This window comes from Mchenga conophoros, linkage group LG3 (assembly GCF_057382185.1).
Source record: "Mchenga conophoros isolate Kocher_MC1m ecotype Shallow Benthic linkage group LG3, M_conophoros_male_GT1.1, whole genome shotgun sequence".
NCBI lineage: Eukaryota > Metazoa > Chordata > Actinopteri > Cichliformes > Cichlidae > Mchenga > Mchenga conophoros.
In genome coordinates, this window is record NC_140528.1 from 81,756,191 (window position 1) to 81,782,221 (window position 26,031).

Genomic DNA, 26,031 nt, shown 5'->3' on the forward strand with positions numbered 1-26,031 from the left:
GCGACTTACACCAAACCAGGGCCTGTGGCTGCTGGCTGAGGCCACTTACACCACACCAGGGCCTGTGGCTCTTGCTCAGGCCACTCACATCACACCAGGCCCTGCGCTTCTGGCCGAGGCCATCTTCACCAAACCAGGCCCTGTGCTGCTAGCTGTGGCCATGTACAACACACCAGGCCCTGTGCTGGTTCCTGAGGCCATCTTCAACAATCCAGGGCCTGTGCTGTTGGATAAATGCTAAACTGAGCCTTTGGGTTAGGGTATTATGCAAACATGAAGGTAGGGTTATAGGATTGTCTTCGTAACTTCAGGTACTTGCCACCTAATCACCTGAATCCACAAATTGAGACATTGTGCTGGGGCCAGCAGCTTATGGCCATACCACCCTGAGCACGCCCGACCTCGTCTGATCTCGGAAGCTGAGCAGGGCTGGGCTTGGTTAGTACTTGGATGGGAGACTCCCTGGGAATACCTGGTGCTGTAAGCCTTTCATTTTCATGTCATTGAACCGCTTTTGATCCAGAGAAGGGGTGTATTAAAAGACCAGAAGCAGCTCCCCATTAATGAGGGCACATTAACGACATTGCTTTTGGCTGTTTTCCAATGTCTTGTGCTGCTAGCTGATGCCACCTACACCACACCAGGGTCTGAGTGACCGGCTGGGGCCACTTACACCACACAAGGGCTTGTGGCTGCTGGCTGAGGCCACCTACACCACACCAGGGCCTGTGGCTGCTGGCTGAGGCCACCTACACCACACCAGGGCCTGAGTGACCGGCTGGGGCCACTTACACCACATCAGGGCCTGTGGCTCTGGCTGAAGCCACTTACACCACACCAGGGCCTGTGGCTGCTGGCTGAGGCCACTTACACCACACCAGGGCCTGTGGCTGCTGGCTGAGGCCACTTACACCACACCAGGGCCTTAGTTGCTATTGAGGCCAATTACACCACACCATGGTCTGTGGCTCTTGCTCAGGCCACTTACACCACACCAGGGCCTGTGGCACTGGCTGAGGCCACTTACACCACACCAGGGCCTGTGGCTGCTGGCTGAGGCCACTTACACCACACAAGGGCCTGTGGCTGCTGGTTGAGGCCACCTACACCACACCAGGGCCTGTGGCTGCTGGCTGAGGCCACCTACACCACACCAGGGCCTGTGGCTCTTGCTCAGGCCACTTACACCACACCAGGGCCTGTGGCTCTTGCTCAGGCCACTTACACCACACCAGGGCCTGTGGCTCTTGCTCAGGCCACTCATATCACACCAGGCCCTGTGCTTCTGGCTGAGGCCACTTAGACCACACCAGGGCCTGTGGCTGCTGGCTGAGGCCACTTACACCACACCAGGGCCTGTGGCTGCTGGCTGAGGCCATCTACACCACACCAGGGCCTGTGGCTGCTGGCTGAGGCGACTTACACCACACCAGGGCCCTTTTGCTGCTGGCTGAGGCCACTTACACCACACCAGTGCCTGTGGCTTCTGGCTGAGGCGACTTACACCACACCAGGGCCTGTGGCTGCTGGCTGAGGCCACTTACACCACACCAGGGCCTGTGGCTCTTGCTCAGGCCACTCACATCACACCAGGCCCTGCTCTTCTGGCCGAGGCCATCTTCACCAAACCAGGCCCTGTGCTGCTAGCTGTGGCCATGTACAACACACCAGGCCCTGTGCTGGTTCCTGAGGCCATCTTCAACAATCCAGGGCCTGTGCTGTTGGATAAATGCTAAACTGAGCCTTTGGGTTAGGGTATTATGCAAACATGCAGGTATGGTTATAGGATTGTCTTCGTAACTTCAGGTACTTGCCACCTAATCACTTGAATCCATAAATTGAGTCATTGTGCTGGGGCCAGCAGCTTACGGCCATACCACCCTGAGCACGCCCGACCTCGTATGATCTCGGAAGCTAAGCAGGGCTGGGCTTGGTTAGTACTTGGATGGGAGACTGCCTGGGAATACCTGGTGCTGTAAGCCTTTGATTTTCATGTCATTGAACCGCTTTTGATCCAGAGAAGGGGTGTATTAAAAGACCAAAAGCAGCTGCCCATTAATAAGGGCACATTAATCACATTGCTTTTGGCTGTTTTCCAATGTCTTGTGCTGCTAGCTGATGCCACCTACACCACACCAGGGCCTGAGTGACCGGCTGGGGCCACTTACACCACATCAGGGGCTGTGGCTCTGGCTGAGGCCAGTTACACCACACCAGGGCCTGTGGCTGCTGGCTGAGGCCACTTACACCACACCAGGGCCTGTGGCTCTTGCTCAGGCCACTCACATCACACCAGGCCCTGCTCTTCTGGCCGAGGCCATCTTCACCAAACCAGGACCTGTGCTGCTAGCTGTGGCCATGTACAACACACCAGGCCCTGTGCTGGTTCCTGAGGCCATCTTCAACAATCCAGGGCCTGTGCTGTTGGATAAATGCTAAACTGAGCCTTTGGGTTAGGGTATTATGCAAACATGCAGGTATGGTTATAGGATTGTCTTCGTAACTTCAGGTACTTGCCACCTAATCACTTGAATCCATAAATTGAGTCATTGTGCTGCGGCCAGCAGCTTACGGCCATACCACCCTGAGCACGCCCGACCTCGTCTGATCTCGGAAGCTAAGCAGGGCTGGGCTTGGTTAGTACTTGGATGGGAGACTGCCTGGGAATACCTGGTGCTGTAAGCCTTTCATTTTCATGTCATTGAACCGCTTTTGATCCAGAGAAGGGGTGTATTAAAAGACCAAAAGCAGCTGCCCATTAATGAGGGTACATTAACGACATTGCTTTTGGCTGTTTTCCAATGTCTTGTGCTGCTAGCTGATGCCACCTACACCACACCACGGCCTTATTTGCTGGCTGAGGCCACATACACCAAACCAGGGCCTTAGTTGCTATTGAGGCCAATTACACCACACAAGGGCCTGTGGCTGCTGGCTGAGGCCACTTACACCACACCAGGGCCTGTGGCTGCTGGCTGAAGCCACCTACACCACACCAGGGCCTTAGTTGCTATTGAGGCCAATTACACCACACCAGGGTCTGTGGCTCTTGCTCAGGCCACTTACACCACACCAGGGCCTGTGGCACTGGCTGAGGCCACTTACACCACACCAGGGCCTGTGGCTGCTGGCTGAGGCCACTTACACCAAACCAGGGCCTGTGGCTGCTTGCTGAGGCCATCTTCACCAAACCAGGCTCTGTGCTGCTTGCTGTGGCCATGTAAAACACACCAGGTCCTGTGCTGGTTCTTGAGGCCATCTTCAACAATCCAGGGCCTGTGCTGTTGGATAAATGCCAAACTGAGCCTTTTGGTTAGGGTATTATGCAAACATGCAGGTATGGTTATAGGATTGTCTTCGTAACTTCAGGTACTTGCCACCTAATCACTTGAATCCATAAATTGAGACATTGTGCTGGAGCCAGCAGCTTACGGCCATACCACCCTGAGCACGCCCGACCTCGTCTGATCTCGGAAGCTAAGCAGGGCTGGGCTTGGTTAGTACTTGGATGGGAGACTGCCTGGGAATACCTGGTGCTGTAAGCCTTTGATTTTCATGTCATTGAACCGCTTTTGATCCAGAGAAGGGGTGTATTAAAAGACCAGAAGCAGCTCCCCATTAATGAGGGCACATTAACGACATTGCTTTTGGCTGTTTTCCAATGTCTTGTGCTGCTAGCTGATGCCACCTACACCACACCAGGGCCTGAGTGACCGGCTGGGGCCACTTACACCACATCAGGGCCTGTTGCTCTGACTGAGGCCACTTACACCACACCAGGGCCTGTGGCTGCTGGCTGAGGCCACTTACACCACACCAGGGCCTTAGTTGCTATTGAGGCCAATTACACCACACCAGGGTCTTTGGCTCTTGCTCAGGCCACTTACACCACACCAGGGCCTGTGGCACTGGCTGAGGCCACTTACACCACACCAGGGCCTGTGGCTGCTGGCTGAGGCCACTTACACCACACCAGGGCCTTATTTGCTATTGAGGCCACTTACACCACTCCAGGGCCTGTGGCACTGGCTGAGGCCACTTACACCACACCAGGGCCTGTGGCTCTTGCTCAGGCCACTTACACCACACCAGGGCCTGTGGCTGCTGGCTGAGGCCACTTACACCACACCAGGGCCTGTGGCTGCTGGCTGAGGCCACCTACACCACACCAGGGCCTGTGGCTGCTGGCTGAGGCCACCTACACCACACCAGGGCCTGTGGCTGCTGGCTGAGGCCACTTACACCACACCAGTGCCTGTGGCTTCTGGCTGAGGCGACTTACACCACACCAGGCCTGTGGCACTTGCTCAGGCCACTTACACCACACCAGGGCCTGTGGCTGCTGGCTCAGGCCACTTACACCACACCAGGGCCTGTGGCTCTTGCTCAGGCCACTTACACCACACCAGGGCCTGTGGCTGCTGGCTCAGGCCACTTACACCACACCAGGGCCTGTGGCTGCTGGCTGAGGCCACTTACACCACACCAAGGCCTGTGGCTCTTGCTCAGGCCACTCACATCACACCAGGCCCTGCGCTTCTGGCCGAGGCCATCTTCACCAAACCAGGCCCTGTGCTCCTTGCTGTGGCCATGTACAACACACCAGGCCCTGTGCTGGTTCCTGAGGCCATCTTCAACAATCCAGGGCCTGTGCTGTTGGATAAATGCCAAACTGAGCCTTTGGGTTAGGGTATTATGCAAACATGCAGGTATGGTTATAGCATTGTCTTCGTAACTTCAGGTACTTGCCACCTAATCACTTGAATCCACAAATTGAGACATTGTGCTGGAGCCAGCAGCTTACGGCCATACCACCCTGAGCATGCCCGACCTCGTCTGATCTCGGAAGCTAAGCAGGGCTGGGCTTGGTTAGTACTTGGACAGGAGACTGCCTGGGAATACCTGGTGCTGTAAGCCTTTGATTTTCATGTCATTGAACCGCTTTTGATCCAGAGAAGGGGTGTATTAAAAGACCAAAAGCAGCTGCCCATTAATGAGGGCACATTAACGACACTGCTTTTGGCTCTTTTCCAATGTCTTGTGCTGCTAGCTGATGCAACCTACACCACACAAGGGCCTGAGTGACCGGCTGGGGCCACTTACACCACATCAGGGCCTGTGGCTCTGGCTGAGGCCACTTTCACCACACCAGGGCCTGTGGCTGCTGGCTGAGACCACCTACACCACACCAGGGCATTAGTTGCTATTGAGGCCAATTACACCACACCAGGGTCTGTGGCTCTTGCTCAGGCCACTTACACCACACCAGGGCCTGTGGCTCTTGCTCAGGCCACTTACACCACACCAGGGCCTGTGGCACTGGCTGAGGCCACTTACACCACACCAGGGCCTGTGGCTGCTGGCTGAGGCCACTTACACCACACCAGGGCCTGTGGCTGCTGGCTGAGGCCACTTACACCACACCAGGGCCTGTGGCTGGTGGCTGAGGCCACCTACACCACACCAGGGCCTGTGGCTGCTGGCTGAGGCGACTTACACCACACCAGGGCCCTTTTGCTGCTGGCTGAGGCCACTTACACCACACCAGTGCCTGTGGCTTCTGTCTGAGGCGACTTACACCACACCAGGGCCTGTGGCTGCTGGCTGAGGCCAATTACACCACACCAGGGTCTGTGGCTCTTGCTCAGGCCACTTACACCACACCAGGGCCTGTGGCACTGGCTGAGGCCACTTACACCACACCAGGGCCTGTGGCTGCTGGCTGAGGCCACCTACACCACACCAGGGCCTTAGTTGCTATTGAGGCCAATTACACCACACAAGGGCCTGTGGCTGCTGGCTGAGGCCACCTACACCACACCAGGGCCTGTGGCTGCTGGCTGAGGCCACTTACAACACACCAGGGCCTGTGGCTCTTGCTCAGGCCACTCATATCACACCAGGCCCTGTGCTTCTGGCCGAGGCCATCTTCACCAAACCAGGCCCTGTGCTGCTTGCTGTGGCCATGTACAACACACCAGGCCCTGTGCTGGTTCCTGACGCCATCTTCAACAATCCAGGGCCTGTGCTGTTGGATAAATGCCAAACTGAGCCTTTGGGTTAGGGTATTATGCAAACATGCAGGTATGGTTATAGGATTGTCTTCGTAACTTCAGGTACTTGCCACCTAATCACTTGAATCCATAAATTGAGACATTGTGCTGGGGCCAGCAGCTTACGGCCATACCACCCTGAGCACGCCCGACCTCGTCTGATCTCGGAAGCTAAGCAGGGCTGGGCTTGGTTAGTACTTGGATGGGAGACTGCCTGGGAATACCTGGTGCTGTAAGCCTTTCATTTTCATGTCATTGAACCGCTTTTGATCCAGAGAAGGGGTGTATTAAAAGACCAAAAGCAGCTGCCCATTAATGAGGGCACATTAACGACATTGCTTTTGGCTGTTTTCCAATGTGTTGTGCTGCTAGCTGATGCCACCTACACCACACCACGGCCTTATTTGCTGGCTGAGGCCACATACACCAAACCAGGGCCTTAGTTGCTATTGAGGCCAATTACACCACACCAGGGCCTGTGGCTCTTGCTCAGGCCACTTACACCACACCAGGGCCTGTGGCACTGGCTGAGGCCACTTACACCACACCAGGGCCTGTGGCTCTTGCTCAGGCCACTTACACCACACCAGGGCCTGTGGCTCTTGCTCAGGCCACTCATATCACGCCAGGCCCTGTGCTTCTGGCCGAGGCCATCTTCACCAAACCAGGCCCTGTGCTGCTTGCTGTGGCCATGTACAACACACCAGGCCCTGTGCTGGTTCCAGAGGCCATCTTCAACAATCCAGGGCCTGTGCTGTTGGATAAATGCCAAACTGAGCCTTTGGGTTAGGGTATTATGCAAACATGCAGGTATGGTTATAGGATTGTCTTCGTAACTTCAGGTACTTGCCACCTACTCACTTGAATCCATAAATTGAGACATTGTGCTGGGGCCATCAGCTTACGGCCATACCACCCTGAGCACGCCTGACCTCGTCTGATCTCGAAAGCTAAGCAGGGCTGGGCTTGGTTAGTACTTGGATGGGAGACTACCTGGGAATACCTGGTGCTGTAAGCCTTTCATTTTCATGTCATTGAACCGCTTTTGATCCAGAGAAGGGGTGTATTAAAAGACCAAAAGAATCTGCCCATTAATGAGGGCACATTAACGACATTGCTTTTGGCTCTTTTCCAATGTCTTGTGCTGCTAGCTGATGCAACGTACACCACACAAGGGCCTGAGGGACCGGCTGGGGCCACTTACACCACATCAGGGCCTGTGGCTGCTGGCTGAGGCCACTTACACCACACCAGGGCCTTAGTTGCTATTGAGGCCAATTACACCACACCAGGGTCTGTGGCTCTTGCTCAGGCCACTTACACCACACCAGGGCCTGTGGCACTGGCTGAGGCCACTTACACCACACCAGGGCCTGTGGCTGCTGGCTGAGGCCACCTACACCACACCAGGGCCTTAGTTGCTATTGAGGCCAATTACACCACACAAGGGCCTGTGGCTGCTGGCTGAGGCCACCTACACCACACCAGGGCCTGTGGCTGCTGGCTGAGGCCACTTACACCACACCAGGGCCCTTTTGCTGCTGGCTGAGGCCACTTACACCACACCAGTGCCTGTGGCTTCTGGCTGAGGCGACTTACACCACACCAGGGCCTGTGGCTGCTGGCTGAGGCCACTTACACCACACCAAGGCCTGTGGCTCTTGCGCAGGCCACTCACATCACACCAGGCCCTGCGCTTCTGGCCGAGGCCATCTTCACCAAACCAGGCCCTGTGCTGCTTGCTGTGGCCATGTACAACACACCAGGCCCTGTGCTGGTTCCTGAGGCCATCTTCAACAATCCAGGGCCTGTGCTGTTGGATAAATGCCAAACTGAGCCTTTGGGTTAGGGTATTATGCAAACATGCAGGTATGGTTATAGGATTGTCTTCGTAACTTCAGGTACTTGCCACCTAATCACTTGAATCCATAAATTGAGACATTGTGCTGGGGCCAGCAGCTTACGGCCATACCACCCTGAGCACGCCCGACCTCGTTTGATCTCGGAAGCTGAGCAGGGCTGGGCTTGGTTAGTACTTGGATGGGAGACTGCCTGGGAATACCTGGTGCTGTAAGCCTTTCATTTTCATGTCATTGAACCGCTTTTGATCCAGAGAAGGGGTGTATTAAAAGACCAAAAGCAGCTGCCCATTAATGAGGGCACATTAACGACACTGCTTTTGGCTGTTTTCCAATGTCTTGTGCTGCTAGCTGATGCCACCTACACCACACCAGGGCCTGAGTGACCGGCTGTGGCCACTTACACCACACCAGGGCCTGTGGCTGCTGGCTGAGGCCAGTTACACCACACCAGATTCTGTGGCTGCTGGCTGAAGCCACTTACACCACACCAGGGCCTTAGTTGCTATTGAGGCCACTTACACCACACCAGGGCCTGTGGCTGCTGGCTGAGGCCACCTACACCACACCAGGGCCTGTGGCTGCTGGCTGAGGCCACTTACACCACACCAGGGCCTGTGGCTGCTGGCTGAAGCCACTTACACCACACCAGGGCCTTAGTTGCTATTGAGGCCACTTACACCACACCAGGGCCTGTGGCTGCTGGCTGAGGCCACCTACACCACACCAGGGCCCTTTTGCTGCTGGCTGAGGCCACTTACACCACACCAGTGCATGTGGCTTCTTGCTGAGGCCAATTACACCACACCAGGGCCTGTGGCTGCTGGCTGAGGCCACTTACACCACACCAGGGCCTGTGGCTCTTGCTCAGGCCACTCACATCACACCAGGCCCTGCGCTTCTGGCCGAGGCCATCTTCACCAAACCAGGCCCTGTGGTTCTTGCTCAGGCCACTTACACCACACCAGGGCCTTATTTGCTATTGAGGCCACTTACACCACACCAGGGCCTTTGGCTCTTGCTTAGGCCACTTACACCACACCAGGGCCTGTGGCACTTGCTCAGGCCACTTACACCACACCAGGGCCTGTGGCTGCTGGCTGAGGCCACTTACACCACACCAGGGCCTGTGGCTCTTGCTCAGGCCACTTACACCACACCAGGGCCTGTGGCACTGGCTGAGGCCACTTAGACCACACCAGGGCCTGTGGCTGCTGGCTGAGGCCACTCACACCACACCAGGGCCTGTGGCTGCTGGCTGAGGCGACTTACACCACACCAGGGCCTGTGGCTGCTGGCTGAGGCCAATTACACCACACCAGGGTCTGTGGCTCTTGCTCAGGCCACTTACACCACACCAGGGCCTGTGGCACTGGCTGAGGCCACTTACACCACACCAGGGCCTGTGGCTGCTGGCTGAGGCCACCTACACCACACCAGGGCCTGTGGCTGCTGACTGAGGCGACTTACACCACACCAGGGCCCTTTTGCTGCTGGCTGAGGCCACTTACACCACACCAGTGCCTGTGGCTTCTGGCTGAGGCGACTTACACCACACCAGGGCCTGTGGCTCTTGCTCAGGCCACTTACACCACACCAGGGCCTGTGGCTCTTGCTCAGGCCACTCACATCACACCAGGCCCTGCGCTTCTGGCCGAGGCCATCTTCACCAAACCAGGCCCTGTGCTGCTAGCTGTGGCCATGTACAACACACCAGGCCCTGTGCTGGTTCCTGAGGCCATCTTCAACAATCCAGGGCCTGTGCTGTTGGATAAATGCTAAACTGAGCCTTTGGGTTAGGGTATTATGCAAACATGAAGGTAGGGTTATAGGATTGTCTTCGTAACTTCAGGTACTTGCCACCTAATCACCTGAATCCATAAATTGAGACATTGTGCTGGGGCCAGCAGCTTACGGCCATACCACCCTGAGCACGCCCGACCTCGTCTGATCTCGGAAGCTGAGCAGGGCTGGGCTTGGTTAGTACTCGGGTGGGAGCCTGCCTGGGAATACCTGGTGCTGTAAGCCTTTCATTTTCATGTCATTGAACCGCTTTTGATCCAGAGAAGGGGTGTATTAAAAGACCAAAAGCAGCTCCCCATTAATGAGGGCACATTAACGACATTGCTTTTGGCTGTTTTCCAATGTCTTGTGCTGCTAGCTGATGCCACCTACACCACACCAGGGCCTGAGTGACCGGCTGGGGCCACTTACACCACATCAGGGCCTGTGGCTCTGGCTGAGGCCACTTACACCACACCAGGGCCTGTGGCTGCTGGCTGAGGCCACTTACACCACACCAGGGCCTGTGGCTGCTGGCTGAGGCCACTTACACCACACCAGGGCCTTAGTTGCTATTGAGGCCAATTACACCACACCATGGTCTGTGGCTCTTGCTCAGGCCACTTACACCACACCAGGGCCTGTGGCACTGGCTGAGGCCACTTACACCACACCAGGGCCTGTGGCTGCTGGCTGAGGCCACTTACACCACACAAGGGCTTGTGGCTGCTGGCTGAGGCCACCTACACCACACCAGGGCCTGTGGCTGCTGGCTGAGGCCACCTACACCACACCAGGGCCTGTGGCTCTTGCTCAGGCCACTTACACCACACCAGGGCCTGTGGCTCTTGCTCAGGCCACTTACACCACACCAGGGCCTGTGGCTCTTGCTCAGGCCACTCATATCACACCAGGCCCTGTGCTTCTGGCTGAGGCCACTTAGACCACACCAGGGCCTGTGGCTGCTGGCTGAGGCCACTTACACCACACCAGGGCCTGTGGCTGCTGGCTGAGGCCATCTACACCACACAAGGGCCTGTGGCTGCTGGCTGAGGCGACTTACACCACACCAGGGCCCTTTTGCTGCTGGCTGAGGCCACTTACACCACACCAGTGCCTGTGGCTTCTGGCTGAGGCGACTTACACCACACCAGGCCCTGTGGCTGCTGGCTGAGGCCACTTACACCACACCAGGGCCTGTGGCTGCTGGCTTAGGCCACCTACACCACACCAGGGCCTTAGTTGCTATTGAGGCCAATTACACCACACCATGGTCTGTGGCTCTTGCTCAGGCCACTTACACCACACCAGGGCCTGTGGCACTGGCTGAGGCGACTTACACCAAACCAAGGCCTGTGGCTGCTGGCTGAGGCCACTTACACCACACCAGGGCCTGTGGCTCTTGCTCAGGCCACTCACATCACACCAGGCCCTGCGCTTCTGGCCGAGGCCATCTTCACCAAACCAGGCCCTGTGCTGCTAGCTGTGGCCATGTACAACACACCAGGCCCTGTGCTGGTTCCTGAGGCCATCTTCAACAATCCAGGGCCTGTGCTGTTGGATAAATGCTAAACTGAGCCTTTGGGTTAGGGTATTATGCAAACATGAAGGTAGGGTTATAGGATTGTCTTCGTAACTTCAGGTACTTGCCACCTAATCACCTGAATCCATAAATTGAGACATTGTGCTGGGGCCAGCAGCTTACGGCCATACCACCCTGAGCACGCCCGACCTCTTCTGATCTCGGAAGCTGAGCAGGGCTGTGCTTGGTTAGTACTTGGATGGGAGACTGCCTGGGAATACCTGGTGCTGTAAGCCTTTCATTTTCATGTCATTGAACCGCTTTTGATCCAGAGAAGGGGTGTATTAAAAGACCAAAAGCAGCTGCCCATTAATGAGGGCACATTAACGACATTGCTTTTGGCTGTTTTCCAATGTCTTGTGCTGCTAGCTGATGCAACGTACACCACACAAGGGCCTGAGGGACCGGCTGGGGCCACTTACACCACATCAGGGCCTGTGGCTCTGGCTGAGGCCACTTACACCACACCAGGGCCTGTGGCTGCTGGCTGAGGCCACCTACACCACACCAGGGCCTGTGGCTCTTGCTCAGGCCACTTACACCACACCAGGGCCTGTGGCACTGGCTGAGTTCACTTACACCACACCAGGGCCTGTGGCTGCTGGCTGAGGCCACCTACACCACACCAGGGCCTTAGTTGCTATTGAGGCCAATTACACCACACAAGGGCCTGTGGCTGCTGGCTGAGGCCACCTACACCACACCAGGGCCTGTGGCTGCTGGCTGAGGCGACTTACACCACACCAGGGCCCTTTTGCTGCTGGCTGAGGCCACTTACACCACACCAGTGCCTGTGGCTTCTGGCTGAGGCGACTTACACCACACCAGTGCCTGTGGCTGCTGGCTGAGGCCACTTACACCACACCAGGGCCTGTGGCTGCTGGCTGAGACCACCTATACCACACCAGGGCCTGTGGCTGCTTGCTGAGGCGACTTACACCACACCAGGGCCTGTTGCTGCTGGCTGAGGCCACTTACACCACACCAGTGCCTGTGGCTTCTGGCTGAGGCGACTTACACCACACCAGGGCCTGTTGCTGCTGGCTGAGGCCACTTACACCACACCAGGGCCTGTGGCTGCTGGCTCAGGCCACTCATATCAAACCAGGTCCTGTGCTTCTGGCCGAGGCCATCTTCACCAAACCAGGCCCTGTGCTGCTAGCTGAGGCGACTTACACCACATCAGGGCCTGTGGCTCTGGCTGAGGCAACCTACACCACCCCAGGGCCTGTGGCTGCTGGCTGAGGCCACATACACCACACCAGGGCCTTAGTTGCTATTGAGGCCAATTACACCACACCAGGGTCTGTGGCTCTTGCTCAGGCCACTCACATCACACCAGGCCCTGCGCTTCTGGCCACTTACACCACACCAGGGCCTGTGGCTGCTGGCTGAGGCCACTTACGCCATACCAGGGCCTGTGGCTGTTGGCTGAGGCCACTTACACCACACCAGGGCCTTAGTTGCTATTGAGGCCACTTACACCACACCAGGGCCTGTGGCTCTGGCTGAGGCCACTTACACCACACCAGGGCCTTATTTGCTATTCAGGCCAGTTACACCACACCAGGGCCTGTGGCTCTGGCTGGGGCCACTTACACCACATCAGGGCCTGTGGCTCTGGCTGAGGCCACTTACACAACACCAGGGCCTGTGGCTGCTGGCTGAGGCCACTTACACCACACCAGGGCCTGTGGCACTGGCTGAGGCCACCTACACCACACCAGGGCATTAGTTGCTATTGAGGCCAATTACACCACACCAGGGTCTGTGGCTCTTGCTCAGGCCACTTACACCACACCAGGGCCTGTGGCTCTTGCTCAGGCCACTTACACCACACCAGGGCCTGTGGCTGCTGGCTGAGGCCACTTACACCACACCAGGGCCTGTGGCTGCTGGCTGAGGCCACCTACACCACACCAGGGCCTATGGCTGCTGGCTGAGGCCACCTACACCACACCAGGGCCTGTGGCTCTGGCTGAGGCCACTTACACCACACCAGTGCCTGTGGCTTCTGGCTGAGGCGACTTACACCACACCAGGGCCTGTGGCTGCTGGCTGAGGCCACCTACACCACACCAGGGCCTGTGGCTCTTGCTCAGGCCACTTACACCACACCAGGGCCTGTGGCACTGGCTGAGTTCACTTACACCACACCAGGGCCTGTGGCTCTGGCTGAGGCCACTTACACCATACCAGTGCCTGTGGCTTCTGGCTGAGGCGACTTACACCAAACCAAGGCCTGTGGCTGCTGGCTGAGGCCACTTACACCACACCAGGGCCTGTGGCTCTTGCTCAGGCCACTCACATCACACCAGGCCCTGCGCTTCTGGCCGAGGCCATCTTCACCAAACCAGGCCCTGTGCTGCTAGCTGTGGCCATGTACAACACACCAGGCCCTGTGCTGGTTCCTGAGGCCATCTTCAACAATCCAGGGCCTGTGCTGTTGGATAAATGCTAAACTGAGCCTTTGGGTTAGGGTATTATGCAAACATGAAGGTAGGGTTATAGGATTGTCTTCGTAACTTCAGGTACTTGCCACCTAATCACCTGAATCCATAAATTGAGACATTGTGCTGGGGCCAGCAGCTTACGGCCATACCACCCTGAGCACGCCCGACCTCTTCTGATCTCGGAAGCTGAGCAGGGCTGTGCTTGGTTAGTACTTGGATGGGAGACTGCCTGGGAATACCTGGTGCTGTAAGCCTTTCATTTTCATGTCATTGAACCGCTTTTGATCCAGAGAAGGGGTGTATTAAAAGACCAAAAGCAGCTGCCCATTAATGAGGGCACATTAACGACATTGCTTTTGGCTGTTTTCCAATGTCTTGTGCTGCTAGCTGATGCAACGTACACCACACAAGGGCCTGAGGGACCGGCTGGGGCCACTTACACCACATCAGGGCCTGTGGCTCTGGCTGAGGCCACTTACACCACACCAGGGCCTGTGGCTGCTGGCTGAGGCCACCTACACCACACCAGGGCCTGTGGCTCTTGCTCAGGCCACTTACACCACACCAGGGCCTGTGGCACTGGCTGAGTTCACTTACACCACACCAGGGCCTGTGGCTGCTGGCTGAGGCCACCTACACCACACCAGGGCCTTAGTTGCTATTGAGGCCAATTACACCACACAAGGGCCTGTGGCTGCTGGCTGAGGCCACCTACACCACACCAGGGCCTGTGGCTGCTGGCTGAGGCGACTTACACCACACCAGGGCCCTTTTGCTGCTGGCTGAGGCCACTTACACCACACCAGTGCCTGTGGCTTCTGGCTGAGGCGACTTACACCACACCAGTGCCTGTGGCTGCTGGCTGAGGCCACTTACACCACACCAGGGCCTGTGGCTGCTGGCTGAGACCACCTATACCACACCAGGGCCTGTGGCTGCTTGCTGAGGCGACTTACACCACACCAGGGCCTGTTGCTGCTGGCTGAGGCCACTTACACCACACCAGTGCCTGTGGCTTCTGGCTGAGGCGACTTACACCACACCAGGGCCTGTTGCTGCTGGCTGAGGCCACTTACACCACACCAGGGCCTGTGGCTGCTGGCTCAGGCCACTCATATCAAACCAGGTCCTGTGCTTCTGGCCGAGGCCATCTTCACCAAACCAGGCCCTGTGCTGCTAGCTGAGGCGACTTACACCACATCAGGGCCTGTGGCTCTGGCTGAGGCAACCTACACCACCCCAGGGCCTGTGGCTGCTGGCTGAGGCCACATACACCACACCAGGGCCTTAGTTGCTATTGAGGCCAATTACACCACACCAGGGTCTGTGGCTCTTGCTCAGGCCACTCACATCACACCAGGCCCTGCGCTTCTGGCCACTTACACCACACCAGGGCCTGTGGCTGCTGGCTGAGGCCACTTACGCCATACCAGGGCCTGTGGCTGTTGGCTGAGGCCACTTACACCACACCAGGGCCTTAGTTGCTATTGAGGCCACTTACACCACACCAGGGCCTGTGGCTCTGGCTGAGGCCACTTACACCACACCAGGGCCTTATTTGCTATTCAGGCCAGTTACACCACACCAGGGCCTGTGGCTCTGGCTGGGGCCACTTACACCACATCAGGGCCTGTGGCTCTGGCTGAGGCCACTTACACAACACCAGGGCCTGTGGCTGCTGGCTGAGGCCACTTACACCACACCAGGGCCTGTGGCACTGGCTGAGGCCACCTACACCACACCAGGGCATTAGTTGCTATTGAGGCCAATTACACCACACCAGGGTCTGTGGCTCTTGCTCAGGCCACTTACACCACACCAGGGCCTGTGGCTCTTGCTCAGGCCACTTACACCACACCAGGGCCTGTGGCTGCTGGCTGAGGCCACTTACACCACACCAGGGCCTGTGGCTGCTGGCTGAGGCCACCTACACCACACCAGGGCCTATGGCTGCTGGCTGAGGCCACCTACACCACACCAGGGCCTGTGGCTCTGGCTGAGGCCACTTACACCACACCAGTGCCTGTGGCTTCTGGCTGAGGCGACTTACACCACACCAGGGCCTGTGGCTGCTGGCTGAGGCCACTTACACCACACCAAGGCCTGTGGCTCTTGCTCAGGCCACTCACATCACACCAGGCCCTGCGCTTCTGGCCGAGGCCATCTTCACCAAACCAGGCCCTGTGCTCCTTGCTGTGGCCATGTACAACACACCAGGCCCTGTGCTGGTTCCTGAGGCCATCTTCAACAATCCAGGGCCTGTGCTGTTGGATAAATGCCAAACTGAGCCTTTGGGTTAGGGTATTATGCAAACATGCAGGTATGGTTATAGGATTGTCTTCGTAACTTCAGGTACTTGCCACCTACTCACTTGAATCCATAAATTGAGACATTGTGCTGGGGCTATCAGCTTACGGCCATACCACCCTGAGCACGCCTGACCTCGTCTGATCTCGAAAGCTAAGCAGGGCTGGGCTTGGTTAGTACTTGGATGGGAGACTACCTGGGAATACCTGGTGCTGTAAGCCTTTCATTTTCATGTCATTGAACCGCTTTTGATCCAGAGAAGGGGTGTATTAAAAGACCAAAAGAATCTGCCCATTAATGAGGGCACATTAACGACATTGCTTTTGGCTCTTTTCCAATGTCTTGTGCTGCTAGCTGATGCAACGTACACCACACAAGGGCCTGAGGGACCGGCTGGGGCCACTTACACCACATCAGGGCCTGTGGCTCTGGCTGAGGCCACTTACACCACACCAGGGCCTGTGGCTGCTGGCTGAGGCCACCTACACCACACCAGGGCCTGTGGCTCTTGCTCAGGCCACTTACACCACACCAGGGCCTGTGGCACTGGCTGAGGCCACTTACACCACACCAGGGCCTGTGGCTGCTGGCTGAGGCCACCTACACCACACCAGGGCCTTAGTTGCTATTGAGGCCAATTACACCACACAAGGGCCTGTGGCTGCTGGCTGAGGCCACCTACACCACACCAGGGCCTGTGGCTGCTGGCTGAGGCGACTTACACCACACCAGGGCCCTTTTGCTGCTGGCTGAGGCCACTTACACCACACCAGTGCCTGTGGCTTCTGGCTGAGGCGACTTACACCACACCAGTGCCTGTGGCTGCTGGCTGAGGCCACTTACACCACACCAGGGCCTGTGGCTGCTGGCTGAGACCACCTATACCACACCAGGGCCTGTGGCTGCTTGCTGAGGCGACTTACACCACACCAGGGCCTGTTGCTGCTGGCTGAGGCCACTTACACCACACCAGTGCCTGTGGCTTCTGGCTGAGGCGACTTACACCACACCAGGGCCTGTTGCTGCTGGCTGAGGCCACTTACACCACACCAGGGCCTGTGGCTGCTGGCTCAGGCCACTCATATCAAACCAGGTCCTGTGCTTCTGGCCGAGGCCATCTTCACCAAACCAGGCCCTGTGCTGCTAGCTGAGGCGACTTACACCACATCAGGGCCTGTGGCTCTGGCTGAGGCAACCTACACCACACCAGGGCCTGTGGCTGCTGGCTGAGGCCACATACACCACACCAGGGCCTTAGTTGCTATTGAGGCCAATTACACCACACCAGGGTCTGTGGCTCTTGCTCAGGCCACTCACATCACACCAGGCCCTGCGCTTCTGGCCACTTACACCACACCAGGGCCTGTGGCTGCTGGCTGAGGCCACTTACGCCATACCAGGGCCTGTGGCTGTTGGCTGAGGCCACTTACACCACACCAGGGCCTTAGTTGCTATTGAGGCCACTTACACCACACCAGGGCCTGTGGCTCTGGCTGAGGCCACTTACACCACACCAGGGCCTTATTTGCTATTCAGGCCAGTTACACCACACCAGGGCCTGTGGCTCTGGCTGGGGCCACTTACACCACATCAGGGCCTGTGGCTCTGGCTGAGGCCACTTACACAACACCAGGGCCTGTGGCTGCTGGCTGAGGCCACTTACACCACACCAGGGCCTGTGGCACTGGCTGAGGCCACCTACACCACACCAGGGCATTAGTTGCTATTGAGGCCAATTACACCACACCAGGGTCTGTGGCTCTTGCTCAGGCCACTTACACCACACCAGGGCCTGTGGCTCTTGCTCAGGCCACTTACACCACACCAGGGCCTGTGGCTGCTGGCTGAGGCCACTTACACCACACCAGGGCCTGTGGCTGCTGGCTGAGGCCACCTACACCACACCAGGGCCTATGGCTGCTGGCTGAGGCCACCTACACCACACCAGGGCCTGTGGCTCTGGCTGAGGCCACTTACACCATACCAGTGCCTGTGGCTTCTGGCTGAGGCGACTTACACCACACCAGGGCCTGTGGCTGCTGGCTGAGGCCACTTACACCACACCAAGGCCTGTGGCTCTTGCTCAGGCCACTCACATCACACCAGGCCCTGCGCTTCTGGCCGAGGCCATCTTCACCAAACCAGGCCCTGTGCTCCTTGCTGTGGCCATGTACAACACACCAGGCCCTGTGCTGGTTCCTGAGGCCATCTTCAACAATCCAGGGCCTGTGCTGTTGGATAAATGCCAAACTGAGCCTTTGGGTTAGGGTATTATGCAAACATGCAGGTATGGTTATAGGATTGTCTTCGTAACTTCAGGTACTTGCCACCTAATCACTTGAATCCATAAATTGAGACATTGTGCTGGAGCCAGCAGCTTACGGCCATACCACCCTGAGCACGCCCGACCTCGTCTGATCTCGGAAGCTAAGCAGGGCTGGGCTTGGTTAGTACTTGGATGGGAGACTGCCTGGGAATACCTGGTGCTGTAAGCCTTTCATTTTCATGTCATTGAACCGCTTTTGATCCAGAGAAGGGGTGTATTAAAAGACCAAAAGCAGCTGCCCATTAATGAGGGCACATTAACGACACTGCTTTTGGCTGTTTTCCAATGTCTTGTGCTGCTAGCTGATGCAACCTACACCACACAAGGGCCTGAGGGACCGGCTGGGGCCACTTACACCACATCAGGGCCTGTGGCTCTGGCTGAGGCCACTTTCACCACACCAGGGCCTGTGGCTGCTGGCTGAGGCCACCTACACCACACCAGGGCATTAGTTGCTATTGAGGCCAATTACACCACACCAGGGTCTGTGGCTCTTGCTCAGGCCACTTACACCACACCAGGGCCTGTGGCTCTTGCTCAGGCCACTTACACCACACCAGGGCCTGTGGCACTGGCTGAGGCCACTTACACCACACCAGGGCCTGTGGCTGCTGGCTGAGGCCACTTACACCACACCAGGGCCTGTGGCTGGTGGCTGAGGCCACCTACACCACACCAGGGCCTGTGGCTGCTGGCTGAGGCGACTTACACCACACCAGGGCCCTTTTGCTGCTGGCTGAGGCCACTTACACCACACCAGTGCCTGTGGCTTCTGTCTGAGGCGACTTACACCACACCAGGGCCTGTGGCTGCTGGCTGAGGCCAATTACACCACACCAGGGCCTGTGGCTGCTGGCTGAGGCCACTTACACCACACCAGGGCCTGTGGCTGCTGGCTGAGGCCACTTACACCACACCAGGGCCTGTGGCTGCTGGCTGAGGCCACCTACACCACACCAGGGCCTGTGGCTGCTGGCTGAGGCCACCTACACCACACCAGGGCCTGTGGCTGCTGGCTGAGGCCACTTACACCACACCAGTGCCTGTGGCTTCTGGCTGAGGCGACTTACACCACACCAGGGCCTGTGGCTGCTGCTACCTGGTGCTGTAAACCTTTCATTTTCATGTCATTGAACCGCTTTTGATCCAGAGAAGGGGTGTATTAAAAGACCAAAAGCAGCTGCCCATTAATGAGGGCACATTAACGACACTGCTTTTGGCTGTTTTCCAATGTCTTGTGCTGCTAGCTGATGCCACCTACACCACACCAGGGCCTTAGTTGCTATTGAGGCCAATTACACCACACCAGGGTCTTTGGCTCTTGCTCAGGCAACTTACACCACACCAGGGCCTGTGGCACTGGCTGAGGCCACTTACACCACACCAGGGCCTGTGGCTGCTGGCTGAGGCCACTTACACCACATCAGGGCCTGTGGCTCTGGCTGAGGCCACTTTCACCACACCAGGGCCTGTGGCTGCTGGCTGAGGCCACCTACACCACACCAGGGCATTAGTTGCTATTGAGGCCAATTACACCACACCAGGGTCTGTGGCTCTTGCTCAGGCCACTTACACCACACCAGGGCCTGTGGCTCTTGCTCAGGCCACTTACACCACACCAGGGCCTGTGGCTGCTGGCTGAGGCCACCTACACCAAACCAGGGCATTAGTTGCTATTGAGGCCAATTACACCACACCAGGGTCTGTGGCTCTTGCTCAGGCCACTTACACCACACCAGGGCCTGTGGCTCTTGCTCAGGCCACTTACACCACACCAGGGCCAGTGGCACTGGCTGAGGCCACTTACACCACACCAGGGCCTGTGGCTGCTGGCTGAGGCCACTTACACCACACCAGGGCCTGTGGCTGCTGGCTGAGGCCACTTACACCACACCAGGGCCTGTGGCTGGTGGCTGAGGCCACCTACACCACACCAGGGCCTGTGGCTGCTGGCTGAGGCGACTTATACCACACCAGGGCCCTTTTGCTGCTGGCTGAGGCAACTTACACCACACCAGTGCCTGTGGCTTCTGTCTGAGGCGACTTACACCACACCAGGGCCTGTGGCTGCTGGCTGAGGCCAATTACACCACACCAGGGTCTGTGGCTCTTGCTCAGGCCACTTACACCACACCAGGGCCTGTGGCACTGGCTGAGGCCACTTACACCACACCAGGGCCTGTGGCTGCTGGCTGAGGCCACTTACACCACACCAGGGCCTGTGGCTGCTGGCTGAGGCCACTTACACCACACCAGGGCCTGTGGCTGCTGGCTGAGGCCACCTACACCACACCAGGGCCTGTGGCTGCTGGCTGAGGCCACTTACACCACACCAGGGCCCTTTTGCTGCTGGCTGAGGCCACTTACACCACACCAGTGCCTGTGGCTGCTGGCTGAGGCCAGTTACACCACACCAGAGCCTGTGGCTGCTGGCTGAAGCCACTTACACCACACCAGGGCCTTAGTTGCTATTGAGGCCACTTACACCACACCAGGGCCTGTGGCTGCTGGCTGAGGCCACCTACACCACACCAGGGCCTGTGGCTGCTGGCTGAGGCCATTTACACCACACCAGGGCCTGTGGCTGCTGGCTGAAGCCACTTACACCACACCAGGGCCTTAGTTGCTATTGAGGCCACTTACACCACACCAGAGCCTGTGGCTGCTGGCTGAGGCCACCTACACCACACCAGGGCCTTAGTTGCTATTGAGGCCAATTACACCACACCAGGGTATGTGGCTCTTGCTCAGGCCACTTACACCACACCAGGGCCTTAGTTGCTATTGAGGCCAATTACACCACACCAGGGCCTGTGGCTCTTGCTCAGGCCACTCACATCACACCAGGCCCTGCTCTTCTGGCCGAGGCCATCTTCACCAAACCAGGCCCTGTGCTGCTAGCTGTGGCCATGTACAACACACCAGGCCCTGTGCTGGTTCCTGAGGCCATCTTCAACAATCCAGGGCCTGTGCTGTTGGATAAATGCTAAACTGAGCCTTTGGGTTAGGGTATTATGCAAACATGCAGGTATGGTTATAGGATTGTCTTCGTAACTTCAGGTACTTGCCACCTAATCACTTGAATCCATAAATTGAGTCATTGTGCTGGGGCCAGCAGCTTATGGCCATACCACCCTGAGCACACCCGACCTCGTCTGATCTCGGAAGCCAAGCAGGGCTGGGCTTGGTTAGTACTTGGATGGGGGAATACCTGGTGCTGTAAGCCTTTCATTTTCATGTCATTGAACCGCTTTTGATCCAGAGAAGGGGTGTATTAAAAGACCAAAAGCAGCTGCCCACTAATGAGGGCACATTAACGACATTGCTTTTGGCTCTTTTCCAATGTCTTGTGCTGCTAGCTGATGCCACCTACACCACACCAGGGCCTGAGTGACCGGCTGGGGCCACTTACACCACATCAGGGCCTGTGGCTCTGGCTGAGGCCAATTACACCACACCAGGGCCTGTGGCTGCTGGCTGAGGCCACCTACACCACACCAGGGCCTTAGTTGCTATTGAGGCCAATTACACCACACCAGGGTCTGTGGCTCTTGCTCAGGCCACTTACACCACACCAGGGCCTGTGGCTGCTGGCTGAGGCCACTTACACCACACCAGGGCCTGTGGCTGCTGGCTGAGGCCACCTACACCACACCAGGGCATTAGTTGCTATTGAGGCCAATTACACCACACCAGGGTCTGTGGCTCTTGCTCAGGCCACTTACACCACACCAGGGCCTGTGGCTCTTGCTCAGGCCACTTACACCACACCAGGCCCTGTGCTGGTTCCTGAGGCCATCTTCAACAATCCATGGCCTGTGCTGTTGGATAAATGCCAAACTGAGCCTTTGGGTTAGGGTATTATGCAAACATGCAGGTATGGTTATAGGATTGTCTTCGTAACTTCAGGTACTTGCCACCTAATCACTTGAATCCATAAATTGAGACATTGTGCTGGGGCCAGCAGCTTACGGCCATACCACCCTGAGCAGGCCCGACCTCGTCTGATCTCGGAAGCTAAGCAGGGCTGGGCTTGGTTAGTACTTGGATGGGAGACTGCCTGGGAATACCTGGTGCTGTAAGCCTTTCATTTTCATGTCATTGAACCGCTTTTGATCCAGAGAAGGGGTGTATTAAAAGACCAAAAGCAGCTGCCCATTAATGAGGGCACATTAACGACATTGCTTTTGGCTGTTTTCCAATGTCTTGTGCTGCTAGCTGATGCCACCTACACCACACCAGGGCCTGAGTGACCGGCTGGGGCCACTTACACCACATCAGGGCCTGTGGCTCTGGCTGAGGCCACTTACACCACACCAGGGCCTGTGGCTGCTGGCTGAGGCCAGTTACACCACACCAGAGCCTGTGGCTGCTGGCTGAAGCCACTTACACCACACCAGGGCCTTAGTTGCTATTGAGGCCACTTACACCACACCAGGGCCTGTGGCTGCTGGCTGAGGCCACCTACACCACACCAGGGCCTGTGGCTGCTGGCTGAGGCCACTTACACCACACCAGGGCCTTAGTTGCTATTGAGGCCACTTACACCACACCAGGGCCTGTGGCTGCTGGCTGAGGCCACCTACACCACACCAGGGCCCTTTTGCTGCTGGCTGAGGCCACTTACACCACACCAGTGCCTGTGGCTTCTGGCTGAGGCCACTTACACCACACCAGGGCCTGAGTGACCGGCTGGGGCCACTTACACCACATCAGGGCCTGTGGCTCTGGCTGAGGCCACTTACACCACACCAGGGCCTGTGGCTGCTGGCTGAGGCCAGTTACACCACACCAGAGCCTGTGGCTGCTGGCTGAAGCCACTTACACCACACCAGGGCCTTAGTTGCTATTGAGGCCACTTACACCACACCAGGGCCTGTGGCTGCTGGCTGAGGCCACCTACACCACACCAGGGCCTGTGGCTGCTGGCTGAGGCCATTTACACCACACCAGGGCCTGTGGCTGCTGGCTGAAGCCACTTACACCACACCAGGGCCTTAGTTGCTATTGAGGCCACTTACACCACACCAGAGCCTGTGGCTGCTGGCTGAGGCCACCTACACCACACCAGGGCCTTAGTTGCTATTGAGGCCAATTACACCACACCAGGGTATGTGGCTCTTGCTCAGGCCACTTACACCACACCAGGGCCTTAGTTGCTATTGAGGCCAATTACACCACACCAGGGCCTGTGGCTCTTGCTCAGGCCACTCACATCACACCAGGCCCTGCTCTTCTGGCCGAGGCCATCTTCACCAAACCAGGCCCTGTGCTGCTAGCTGTGGCCATGTACAACACACCAGGCCCTGTGCTGGTTCCTGAGGCCATCTTCAACAATCCAGGGCCTGTGCTGTTGGATAAATGCTAAACTGAGCCTTTGGGTTAGGGTATTATGCAAACATGCAGGTATGGTTATAGGATTGTCTTCGTAACTTCAGGTACTTGCCACCTAATCACTTGAATCCATAAATTGAGTCATTGTGCTGGGGCCAGCAGCTTATGGCCATACCACCCTGAGCACACCCGACCTCGTCTGATCTCGGAAGCCAAGCAGGGCTGGGCTTGGTTAGTACTTGGATGGGGGAATACCTGGTGCTGTAAGCCTTTCATTTTCATGTCATTGAACCGCTTTTGATCCAGAGAAGGGGTGTATTAAAAGACCAAAAGCAGCTGCCCACTAATGAGGGCACATTAACGACATTGCTTTTGGCTCTTTTCCAATGTCTTGTGCTGCTAGCTGATGCCACCTACACCACACCAGGGCCTGAGTGACCGGCTGGGGCCACTTACACCACATCAGGGCCTGTGGCTCTGGCTGAGGCCACTTACACCACACCAGGGCCTGTGGCTGCTGGCTGAGGCCACCTACACCACACCAGGGCCTTAGTTGCTATTGAGGCCAATTACACCACACCAGGGTCTGTGGCTCTTGCTCAGGCCACTTACACCACACCAGGCCTGTGGCACTTGCTCAGGCCACTTACACCACACCAGGGCCTGTGGCTGCTGGCTGAGGCCACTTACACCACACCAGGGCCTGTGGCTGCTGGCTGAGGCCACCTACACCACACCAGGGCATTAGTTGCTATTGAGGCCAATTACACCACACCAGGGTCTGTGGCTCTTGCTCAGGCCACTTACACCACACCAGGGCCTGTGGCTCTTGCTCAGGCCACTTACACCACACCAGGGCCTGTGGCTGCTGGCTGAGGCCACTTACACCACACCAGGGCCTGTGGCTGCTGGCTGAGGCCACCTACACCACACCAGGGCCTGTGGCTGCTGGCTGAGGCCACCTACACCACACCAGGGCCTGTGGCTGCTGGCTGAGGCCACTTACACCACACCAGTGCCTGTGGCTTCTGGCTGAGGCGACTTACACCACACCAGGGCCTGTGGCTGCTGGCTGAGGCCACTTACACCACACCAAGGCCTGTGGCTCTTGCTCAGGCCACTCACATCACACCAGGCCCTGAGCTTCTGGCCGAGGCCATCTTCACCAAACCAGGCCCTGTGCTCCTTGCTGTGGCCATGTACAACACACCAGGCCCTGTGCTGGTTCCTGAGGCCATCTTCAACAATCCAGGGCCTGTGCTGTTGGATAAATGCCAAACTGAGCCTTTGGGTTAGGGTATTATGCAAACATGCAGGTATGGTTATAGCATTGTCTTCGTAACTTCAGGTACTTGCCACCTAATCACTTGAATCCATAAATTGAGACATTGTGCTGGGGCCAGCAGCTTACGGCCATACCACCCTGAGCACGCCCGACCTCGTCTGATCTCGGAAGCTAAGCAGGGCTGGGCTTGGTTAGTACTTGGATGGGAGACTGCCTGGGAATACCTGGTGCTGTAAGCCTTTGATTTTCATGTCATTGAACCGCTTTTGATCCAGAGAAGGGGTGTATTAAAAGACCAGAAGCAGCTCCCCATTAATGAGGGCACATTAACGACATTGCTTTTGGCTGTTTTCCAATGTCTTGTGCTGCTAGCTGATGCCACCTACACCACACCAGGGCCTTAGTTGCTATTGAGGCCAATTACACCACACCAGGGTCTTTGGCTCTTGCTCAGGCCACTTACACCACACCAGGGCCTGAGTGACCGGCTGGGGCCACTTACACCACATCAGGGCCTGTGGCTCTGGCTGAGGCCACTTACACCACACCAGGGCCTGTGGCTGCTGGCTGAGGCCAGTTACACCACACCAGAGCCTGTGGCTGCTGGCTGAAGCCACTTACACCACACCAGGGCCTTAGTTGCTATTGAGGCCACTTACACCACACCAGGGCCTGTGGCTGCTGGCTGAGGCCACCTACACCACACCAGGGCCTGTGGCTGCTGGCTGAGGCCACTTACACCACACCAGGGCCTGTGGCTGCTGGCTGAAGCCACTTACACCACACCAGGGCCTTAGTTGCTATTGAGGCCACTTACACCACACCAGGGCCTGTGGCTGCTGGCTGAGGCGACTTACACCACACCAGGGCCCTTTTGCTGCTGGCTGAGGCCACTTACACCACACCAGTGCCTGTGGCTTCTGGCTGAGGCGACTTACACCACACCAGGGCCTGTGGCTGCTGGCTGAGGCCACTTACACCACACCAAGGCCTGTGGCTCTTGCTCAGGCCACTCACATCACACCAGGCCCTGCGCTTCTGGCCGAGGCC

The 26,031-nt window shown here is 57.4% G+C and overlaps 6 non-coding genes and 11 pseudogenes across 6 annotated transcripts; all 17 read left to right on the top strand.

Moving 5' to 3' along the window:
• The first annotated feature begins 368 nt into the window (after positions 1–368).
• Positions 369–487, top strand: LOC146580713 (5S ribosomal RNA; annotated as a pseudogene).
• Positions 488–1,863: 1,376 nt separating this feature from the next.
• LOC146580714 (5S ribosomal RNA) lies at positions 1,864–1,982 on the top strand. Its single transcript, XR_014891953.1, has one exon. It is a non-coding gene; the product is annotated as a 5S ribosomal RNA (ribosomal RNA).
• A 584-nt stretch (positions 1,983–2,566) lies between these two features.
• Positions 2,567–2,685, top strand: LOC146580715 (5S ribosomal RNA). Its single transcript, XR_014892066.1, has one exon. It is a non-coding gene; the product is annotated as a 5S ribosomal RNA (ribosomal RNA).
• A 741-nt stretch (positions 2,686–3,426) lies between these two features.
• On the top strand, positions 3,427–3,545 carry LOC146580716 (5S ribosomal RNA). The gene has a single exon (XR_014892067.1). It is a non-coding gene; the product is annotated as a 5S ribosomal RNA (ribosomal RNA).
• Positions 3,546–4,798: 1,253 nt separating this feature from the next.
• LOC146580717 (5S ribosomal RNA) lies at positions 4,799–4,917 on the top strand (annotated as a pseudogene).
• Positions 4,918–6,173: 1,256 nt separating this feature from the next.
• Positions 6,174–6,292, top strand: LOC146580718 (5S ribosomal RNA). Its single transcript, XR_014892068.1, has one exon. It is a non-coding gene; the product is annotated as a 5S ribosomal RNA (ribosomal RNA).
• A 660-nt stretch (positions 6,293–6,952) lies between these two features.
• Positions 6,953–7,071, top strand: LOC146580719 (5S ribosomal RNA; annotated as a pseudogene).
• Positions 7,072–8,011: 940 nt separating this feature from the next.
• On the top strand, positions 8,012–8,130 carry LOC146580720 (5S ribosomal RNA; annotated as a pseudogene).
• Positions 8,131–9,821: 1,691 nt separating this feature from the next.
• LOC146580721 (5S ribosomal RNA) lies at positions 9,822–9,940 on the top strand (annotated as a pseudogene).
• A 1,453-nt stretch (positions 9,941–11,393) lies between these two features.
• LOC146580722 (5S ribosomal RNA) lies at positions 11,394–11,512 on the top strand (annotated as a pseudogene).
• Positions 11,513–13,864: 2,352 nt separating this feature from the next.
• LOC146580723 (5S ribosomal RNA) lies at positions 13,865–13,983 on the top strand (annotated as a pseudogene).
• Positions 13,984–16,138: 2,155 nt separating this feature from the next.
• Positions 16,139–16,257, top strand: LOC146580724 (5S ribosomal RNA; annotated as a pseudogene).
• Positions 16,258–18,412: 2,155 nt separating this feature from the next.
• On the top strand, positions 18,413–18,531 carry LOC146580725 (5S ribosomal RNA). Its single transcript, XR_014892069.1, has one exon. It is a non-coding gene; the product is annotated as a 5S ribosomal RNA (ribosomal RNA).
• A 2,948-nt stretch (positions 18,532–21,479) lies between these two features.
• On the top strand, positions 21,480–21,588 carry LOC146580726 (5S ribosomal RNA; annotated as a pseudogene).
• A 740-nt stretch (positions 21,589–22,328) lies between these two features.
• Positions 22,329–22,447, top strand: LOC146580727 (5S ribosomal RNA; annotated as a pseudogene).
• Positions 22,448–23,857: 1,410 nt separating this feature from the next.
• LOC146580728 (5S ribosomal RNA) lies at positions 23,858–23,966 on the top strand (annotated as a pseudogene).
• A 1,135-nt stretch (positions 23,967–25,101) lies between these two features.
• On the top strand, positions 25,102–25,220 carry LOC146580729 (5S ribosomal RNA). Its single transcript, XR_014892071.1, has one exon. It is a non-coding gene; the product is annotated as a 5S ribosomal RNA (ribosomal RNA).
• The last annotated feature ends 811 nt before the right edge of the window (positions 25,221–26,031 follow it).